We start from the raw sequence: 9,443 nt of genomic DNA on the forward strand, positions 1-9,443 counted from the left end.
CGACCGATGGCAAATGCTAATAATTTTGAGATTAAACCATTATTAATCCAAATGGTGCAACAATCTCAATCTGGAGGTAATGCCGTAGAAGATCTAAATGCACACTTAGCCACATTTTTGGGGATATGTGATACAATCAAAATGAATGGAGTTAGTGAGGATGCTATAAGGTTAAGGTTGTTCCCGCTTTCATTGAGAGACAATGCTAAAATTTGGCTACATTCTCATGCCCCTAACAGTTTTACTACTTGGGATGATTTATCTAGGGATACTTCCCACATGGTAAAACGGCTAAACTTAGAATGGATATAGCTAATTTTAGTCAATTGGAAGGTGAATCATTATATGAAGCATGAGAAAGGTTTCGAGATTTATTTCGGAAATGTCCACACCATGGACTTCCCGATTGGTTAATTGTGCAAATCTTCTATAATGGTTTATCTTTTTCTACTAAAACTACTATCGATGCAGCCATAAGTGGAGCATTGATAGCAAAATCACCTCAAGAAGTTCAAAGTTTCATAGAGGAAATAGCGGCAAACAATTATCAATGGGATAATGAAAGAAGTAATCCAAGGCAGCAAGCAGGTATGATTGAAATTGACACCATCAATATGCTTAGTGCTTAAATAAGCAATATGATGAAGGTGTTGAATAGACAAGCCGGATGTGGTCTAAATTCTTCGTCCAATGTGCAAGTAGTTTGTTGTTCCATATGTGGAGGAGAACATGATACTAATGATTGTGTTGATCGTGAGCTGGCTCAGTTTGTTAATAATAGGAATGTTCAAAACAACCCATACTCGAATACTTACAATCCGAGGTGGAGAAATTATCCAAATTTTGGGTAGAAAGATCAAGGCTACCCTCAAAGGCCGACCAATCTGCAGGGATTCCAATCAAAGCAACCACAGATGAATACTAAACCGGATTGGGAGATAGCGGTAGAGAAGTTAGCCAAGGGTACTTCGGAAAGATTCGAGCGAATTAAAGGGCAATCGGACCAATTGACTGGGATGTATAGAAATATGGAGGTTCAAATTAGTCAAATTGCTAATGTAATCAATAACAGAAATCTTGGTGAATTGTCGAGTAAAACCGAAGTGAATCCGAGAGAGCATGTCAATGCTATCACTCTTAGAAGTGGTAAAATGGTTAAGGGACCTAACTCTAGCAATTCAAGTGGTGAAAAAGGTAAGGAGCAAGCAATTGAAAAAGTGAAAGAAAACCAAAATAATCATGTTGTTATTGATATTGATGTACCTCCTCCTAAGTTGAATTCTAATGTGATTCCTTTTCCTCACAGGTTGAAGAAAGAGGGGAAGGATCAGGAGTTTGAAAAGTTTCTCAAAATTTTTAAACAATTGCACATTAACATTCCTTTCATTGATATTATTACTCAAATTCCCTCTAATGCGTGTTTCTTAAAGGATATCATGTCAAAGAAGAGGAAAATTGTGGATATCGAGATAATAGCATTAACGGAAGAGTGTAGTGCATTAATTAAGAATAAACTCTCTCCTAAATTGAAAATTTTGAAAAGTTTTTCTATTCCTTGTACTATTGGTCAATTGCATTTTTTTAATACTTTATGTGATTTAGGTGCAAGTGTGTCATTTATGCTGCTATCGGTTGCCTGGAGGTTGGGACTTCAAGAGCTGAAAGCTACCAATATCACATTATAATTGGCGGATCGGTCAATTACACATCTAATTGGTATTTTGAAAAATGTGCTTATAAGGGTAAGGGAATCTATTATACCTGTGGATTTTGTTGTTTTAGATATTGAGGAAGATGTGAAAATGCCAATTATTTTAGGACAACCGTTTTCAGCTACTGCATAAATCATAATTGATGTGGAAAAAGGTAAGTTTATATTAGGGATTAATGGTGAGGAATTGAAATTTAATTTAGTTAATAAAGAAGGGAGTATAGATGTAACACCCCGAAAAAATAATAATACTAATAATAAGGAGGTTGTTGGTAAAGAAGATACTAAAGTGTATTTCTTTGGGTTTGATTAAAACCTTATTTTGTTTTAAAAGACTAGAAACCCTAATATTTTAGTCAAAAACCCTAGTTTACATGTGACTAACCGGTTTTCTTAAATCTCTCACATTTTAATTGAAACCCTAATTTTAATCACTGGAATTGAAAAATTCCTCACGTTTTCTTAAAAATTTCCTTTTATTTGAAAATTATTATTTATTAAAGCCCTACTATCCAATTATTCCATAATAAGTGCAAATGAGCCTAAAAAGTAGGGTTTCATTCTTCGTTTTCAAGATTGGGGCAAATTAGGGTTTTCGCGATTTTTCGCCGGATGAATTTTCGGTACTGACCAAGGATCAATTTGGTGATTAAAAGTGACTTTTAAGTGAGAAATAATATGTGATTAGGAGCAATGAGATAAGGTTAGTGAATTGGAAGTAAAAACCCTAGTATGTGTGTTTTTAAGAAAAACGGCGCGAACCGGCGGGTCCCGCGCATTACCGATTGAACGCACCAATTGACCACCACTTTCTTACCATACAAGTTTATTGATATTTTAGCAAAATATCCTCTTAATTGTCAGCTTGTTTGACCTAAAATTAGAGGTTAGAAATAGCAAGGAAAGAAAGAGAAAAATGAAAGGTGGAGGTGGCGACACTTGTCGCCATCCTAGAGTTTCTTGGCTAAGTGAGCAACTAACCTTCTTAAACCAATTTTCTGTACTTTCCCTTCATTATTTCTGCTGCTGGCCGACCAAAAGAGAGAGAGAAAGGGAGAGCAAAAGAAAAATTCTTTCTTCTTGAATCTTAGCCAAACCAAGCGAGAAAATCAAATTTCCAAACCGATCAAAGTGCTAATTGTGAGTTGGGAAGCTAGGGGAACTAGAAATTTTCCAAGGGGGTTGATTATCACTCATCCAAGCTTGTCTTTGAGGTATGAAATCTGATCATGGTCTTTGATCTTTTGAATCTTGTGTAAATTAGCTTAGCAACTCAAATTTGGTGGTGAATAATGGATGCTATCATGTTTTGGGGGTTTTCCCCTTTAGGTTATATGAACTAGGGTTTGATGATTTGCTGCCCAACTTGGTGTATGGTAATATATGTTGTAATTAAGGTTATATAAGGGGTTTTGCTAGTGTTGGAAGTAAGAAATCAAGGAAGGTTGCATTGAAAATTGAAAATTCCAGAATCTGGAAAATTTTTCCCTCTTTTCTGTCCGGTTTTGTAGCCCTATGTTAGAGGCCGAATTGGCCTTAGATCAAAACATGAAAGTTGTATAGAATAGTATTTTACAGGTGCCTACAAAATTTCAGCTCAATCGGAGCAACGTATCCTATGAAAAGACCGAAATACCCCTGCTGCCCCGTTTCTACCCGAACTTGAGTATTGCTTCTGTAATTGGCTAATTTGACCAGGAATGCTTCTGATTTGGTTGTTTATGTCTTCTGATGAATTGTAGCCTTGTATCTTAGCTTTCGGATGGCTTTGGAATCACTTGATTTGGACTTAGGTAGCCTAACTTATGATGTTTGAACCAGAATACGGTTTGTAAACCTGTTTTTGCGATTCTGGTGTAGTCTATGGTATTTATGACCTTGTTACACTCGAAACTGGGCTGAGTGACCTTCTGAAATATTGTAGCCCCTTAAGTCTTGAATATTCTTGCATAATTTCAGGTCAAACGGATTAGGGTATCATGAGTTATAGATGAAATACTCAAGCCTGTTTTGAACATCAGGTTCTGTGCGTTTTTAGTTTAGCTTCTGCCCGTGACTTTTTCGGTTTTGATACCGTACGATCTGGGTGGTGACTCTTTCATAAGAAATATAGATCTTGGTTTTGGCTTCGAAACGGTATAAAGTGCGTCGAAATCCGAGTTCCGTAGCTTCCGTTATGACCCAAACAATATCAATCGTCAGAACTGCCTTTGAATCTGGACAGTTCTGACGGGTACTTTGACACTCAAATTTCGTTCTGTTCTGAGTGGATTCAGGTCTTGGTCAAAACATCAAAGTTTTAGCCTTATGTCTCAGATTTCTAATTCCTTTGGAATTTTCTGATTTGGATTTGTGAGCTGGGAGTTATAGTCAAGCAAACATACCCTATCCGTTACTTTGGAGTGCGAATTCCTGGAACGGTTTTCTGCACTTTCGACCCATCTCTGTTCAGATCCGGAGTTAGGAGTCTTCATGAACGTTATAGACTTTTCTCTTAGCTTCACAACGGTACCTCATGTACCTTGATCCGACACTCATAGCTTCGATTAGACTCAAAACAGTTTTGACGGCCAAATGGCTAGGCCGCCATTCCCGTTTCCGTGTGCCGTTTCCGCACTCGTATGTGCCGATTTAGTCGTTTTGCTTGTTTTAAGTATGTTAGTAGCCGTTTGTGATATATTGTGACACAATCTTCTATTTTAGACGTTGGTGAGCTAGGTGGAGCCGGTGGGGCCTACTAGCTACTCCTCGCGGCACGAATTTCGTATTTTGCTCTTTTGTTCGTTGAGTAAGTATTCAGGCCGCTCTTGGGTGTTAGTTGCTTATGTGTTTCGATATGTATGAAGAGGGTACCTAGGCGAGGGTGTACTTTATCACACTCGACCTAACCCCTAACTTGCGCACATATTTGTCCATGACTTGTGTATATGAGCAATTTTGGAACCAAAACCCTTAAACTTGTGGCTCGGGGTGACTTTTGAATAATTTCGTGAAGTTTGTGAGTTTAGGTCCCGATCTCATGATCGAGATGGACTATTCGAGCCGGTTAGGGTTTGGTCGAAGTCAGTCCAACCTGGTTTGAGGTCACCAAGTTTGTAAATCCGGTTCACCGAGTATGTGGACCAAGTTTGTGACCCGAACTTGTGACTCAAGCTCAAGTTTGTGATTTCGTTCGCCCAGGCAAGTTTGTGAGGTGACTGGCCAGTGAGGGTGATAAGGTGTTCGGTGGGTGTACAAGTGGAGTTCTACGGACCTTAATTGTGGTCGACGGAGTATCGACAGGAGGTCACGCATGGCACATGAATTGACTTTGGAGCCACCCGTATCCTTATTATCGAATGTTATTTTTCTGCTTTTGCTTTACTCTTACTGTGTAACTGTGGTTACGTGAAATTTACGCTTTTGCTCCTGTTTACTTACTAAACATATAGCTTACCCATTTCCTTTTGTTTTCCTTAGCAGGGGCCGACGCGGGGACTTTTGGCACATACACTAGTATAGTTAGATTTGCTTGTAATAGTTGGACAATTAGGATGTAATAGTATGAGCAGGCACTTTTGGGGAATGTAATTATAACTCTTTTGGGATTGTATTTAGTATGTATAGTACACTTTTGGATTTTCTAGCTTTTATTGTTTTAAGTTTTGAGTCTTGGCGCGAGTTAGGCAGACGGCCCGCCGATACCCTTGGGTTCGCCATTGGGAGAAGTGGGGTCGTCACAGTTGGTATCAGAGCCATATGCCGACAGTTGGGACTTTAAGTCCTTCGTCTGGAAAAGCCCCGAGCCTCTCATTCGTGAAGAGTCACGAAGCGAAACTCTCCGTAGGGGATGCCCGCGTGCGGGTGGCAAGCTGATAGGTACCTTGTGATGTGACCCTGAGAACTGTCACAGTTGGTATCAGAACTTAGGCTTCAGATTCCTGTAGTGTATCCTAGACTTGAAGTTTAGGATGCCGGACTGTGGGATTCGATTTGATTTGAAGGTTAAGCAATTGAGGGATAAAATCTAGAGCCTGCTTTGCGTGGTTTCTGCGCGGAGTGACCCTGGACTAAGTGGTGAATAAGTATGAGGGACTAAGTGCCCGTTCGAGCATAAGCTATGAATTGCGAATGTTATGGGCTTTTAATCTTTTCCGTGGTATTTGAGGATCATAGATATGTACGTCGGGCAGGAATTTCGATTGTAGATAGTTTACACTTGGGACTGGCCAACTCGAGATGTGAACTGTTTTATTTCGGATTCTCGTGCCCGAGTACTCCAAAATTGAGGCGGCGTTAAGTACTTGAGACTTGCATTTTGGGAACATGAATAGGCTTCGTTTGGCTAGAATGAGTACAAGAGGTCGACAGATGCTTAGTTTGGATAGAAAGTGACGTGAGAGACCAGTCGGGGTTATCTTAACTGAGACCGGGACGATATCAACTTTTCTTTTGATTTGCCTTATATCGTTATGACATGACATTAGTTGGTATATTTGTGTATATGAATATCTGCCTTTTATTTACCCTTTTATTAATTTTCGTTTTATGATTTGAAAATGCTTTTATTGAACCGTATAACTATTTGATTTTGCTTATACTTATTTATGAATAATTACGAATAAATAAATGAATTTCGAGAACGAAATTCTTTTAAGAAGGGGAGATTGTAACACCCCGAAAAAATAATAATACTAATAATAAGGAGGTTGTTGGTAAAGAAGATACTAAAGTGTATTTCTTTGAGTTTGATTAAAACCTTATTTTGTTTTAAAAGACTAGAAACCCTAATATTTTAGTCAAAAACCCTAGTTTACTTGTCACTAACCGGTTTTCTTAAATCTCTCACATTTTAATTGAAACCCTAATTTTAATCACTGGAATTGAAAAATTTCTCACGTTTTCTTAAAAATTTCCTTTTATTTGGAAATTATTATCTATTAAAGCCCTACTATCCAATTATTCCATAATAAGTGCAAATGAGCCTAAAAAGTAGGGTTTCATTCTTCGTTTTCAAGATTGGGGCAACTTAGGGTTTTCGCGATTTTTCGCCGGATGAATTTTCGGTACTGACCAAGGATCAATTTGGTGATTAAAAGTGACTTTTAAGTGAGAAATAATATGTGATTAGGAGCAATGAGATAAGGTTAGTGAATAAGAAGTAAAAACCCTAGTACGTGTGTTTTTAAGAAAAACGGCGCGAACCGGCGGGTCCCGCGCATTACCGATTGAACGCACCAATTGACCACCACTTTCTTACCATACAAGTTTATTGATATTTGAGCAAAATATCCTCTTAATTGTCAGCTTGTTTGACCAAAAATTAAAGGCTAGAAATAGCAAGGAAAGAAAGAGAAAAATGAAAGGTGGAGGTGGCGACGCTTGTCGCCATCCTAGAGTTTCTTGGCCAAGTGAGCAACTAACCTTCTTAAACCAATTTTCTGCACTTTCCCTTCATTATTTCTGCTGCTGGCCAACCAAAAGAGAGAGAGAAAGGGAGAGCAAAAGAAAATTTCTTTCTTCTTGAATCTTAGCCAAACCAAGTGAGAAAATCAAATTTTCAAACCGATCAAAATGCTAATTGTGAGTTGGGAAGCTAGGGGAACCAGAAATTTTCCAAGGGGGTTGATTATCACTCATCCAAGCTTGTCTTTGAGGTATGAAATCTGATCATGGTCTTTGATCTTTTGAATCTTGTGTAAATTAGCTTAGCAACTCAAATTTGGTGGTGAATAATAGATGCTATCATGTTTTGGGGGTTTTTCCCTTTAGGTTATATGAACTAGGGTTTGATGATTTGCTGCCCAACTTGGTGTATGGTAATATATGTTGTAATTAAGGTTATATAAGGGGTTTTGGTAGTGTTGGAAGTAAGAAATCATGGAAGGTTGCATTGAAAATTCTAGAATCTGGAAAATTTTTCCCTCTTTTCTGTCTGGTTTTATAGCCCTATGTTAGAGGCCGAATTTGTAACGACCCCACTTCTCCCAAGGGCGAACCCAAGGGTATCGGCGGGCCGCCTGCCTAGCTCGCGCCAGGACTCAAAACTTAAAGTTCGAAAGAGCACTAAAAACAATATATACAATCCCAAAAGAGTTATAATTACATTCTCCAAAAGTATCGAGTCAAACCACCAAAACAAAAACAAACATCCTAACTGTTCAACTATTACATGCCAATCTAACTATACTAGTATACGAGCCAAAAGTCCCCGCGTCGGCCCCTGCTAAGGAAAACAAAAGGAATGGGGTAAGCTATATGCTTAGTAAGTAAACAGGGGCGAAAGCATAAATTTCACGTAACAGTTACACAATAAGAGTAAAGCAAAAGCAGAAAAGTAACATCACATAATAAGGATACAGGTGGCTCCAAAGCCAACTCATGTGCCATGCGTGATCTCCTGCCGACACTCCGTCGACTGCAAATAATAGTCCGTAGAACTTCACTTGTACACCCACCGACACCTTATCACCCTCACTGGCCAGTCACCTCACAAACTTGCCCGGGCGAACGAAATCACAAACTTGAGCTTGAGTCACAAGCTCGGGTCACAAACTTGGTCACCTTCTCGGTGAACCGGATTTACAAAATTGGTTCATAACATGAACCTACAAACTTGGTGACCTCAGACTAAGTTGGACTGCCTTAGACCAAGCCCTAACCGGCTCGAATAGTCCAACCAGGTCAAGAGTTCGCCCCAAACTCACAAACTTCACAAAATTATTCAAAATCACAAACTTTGCAAACTTCACAAACTTTATTCGAAAGTCGCCCCGAGCCACAAGCTCAAGGGTTTTGGTTCCAAAAGGTTCATATACATATGCCAAGTACAATTATACATTCAAATTAGGGTTTAGGTCGAGTGCGATAAAGTACACCCTCGCCTAAGTGCCCTTTTCACATATCTCAAACACATAGTAAAGAAAACACACCAAACTGGCCTGAATACTTACTCAAAATAACGAAAGTAGTACGAAAGCAAAATCGCTTCGCGCGTTCGCTAGTAGTGGGCCCCACCGGCTCCGCCTAGCTCACCGCTGTCTGAAATAGAAGATTTTATCACAACCGGCCACTAACATGCCCAAAACAAGCAAAACGGCAAAACGACACGCGCGCACGTAAATATGACGGACGGAAACGGAAACGGCAGATTTGATACTCATTTCTAGTTTACCCATAAGTTGAGCTACGAATATCGGATTAAGGCGTATGAGATGCCAAATCGAAGCTTAACGGATGAACAACAACTGTTATGAAGACATACGGAACTGAAACTGGAGGCTTCAGTCCCAAATGAACCAAACACAATCGCTTACGAAATCTGGCCGATGCACAAATGGTCAGTTTTGAGTGCAAACTGTTTTCTATGCTACACATAGTCAAAAGAGCTGAAAATTGGCAGTTAGATAGTTCATTCTAAATGGAACAACTTTCATGAAGGTTGGCAATCCAAATTCGGAACGGAAATAGGTCATCAGTACCAAAACAGATCTGACCAGAAAATGGTCATTTTCACGGGCAGGCCATGTTTGCTCGGCTATATCTCAGGTTTTATAAATCCGATTCATGAAATTCCAAGGGCGTTAGAAAGCTCTGATATAGGGCTATAAGTTTGGTGTTTTAGTCTCAAGCCCAAACAGCTTGTAACCCAGTCAAATGTGAAGCCAAAATTCCAGTCATAAACTTTCCAAAACGTAACAGAATTTGACGGTCAAAATAGGTCTGAGTATTTCGTTTATAGCTCAGGATATAC

The 9,443-nt window shown here is 39.2% G+C and overlaps 1 non-coding gene across 1 annotated transcript; it reads right to left on the reverse strand.

Annotated features, from left to right (window-relative positions):
• Positions 1-293: 293 nt before the first annotated feature.
• LOC113691204 (small nucleolar RNA R71) lies at positions 294-400 on the reverse strand. The gene has a single exon (XR_003448616.2). It is a non-coding gene; the product is annotated as a small nucleolar RNA R71 (small nucleolar RNA).
• Between the last annotated feature and the right edge of the window lie 9,043 nt (positions 401-9,443).

Source organism: Coffea arabica, chromosome 5c (genome assembly GCF_036785885.1).
Source record: "Coffea arabica cultivar ET-39 chromosome 5c, Coffea Arabica ET-39 HiFi, whole genome shotgun sequence".
Classification (NCBI taxonomy): Eukaryota; Viridiplantae; Streptophyta; class Magnoliopsida; order Gentianales; family Rubiaceae; genus Coffea; species Coffea arabica.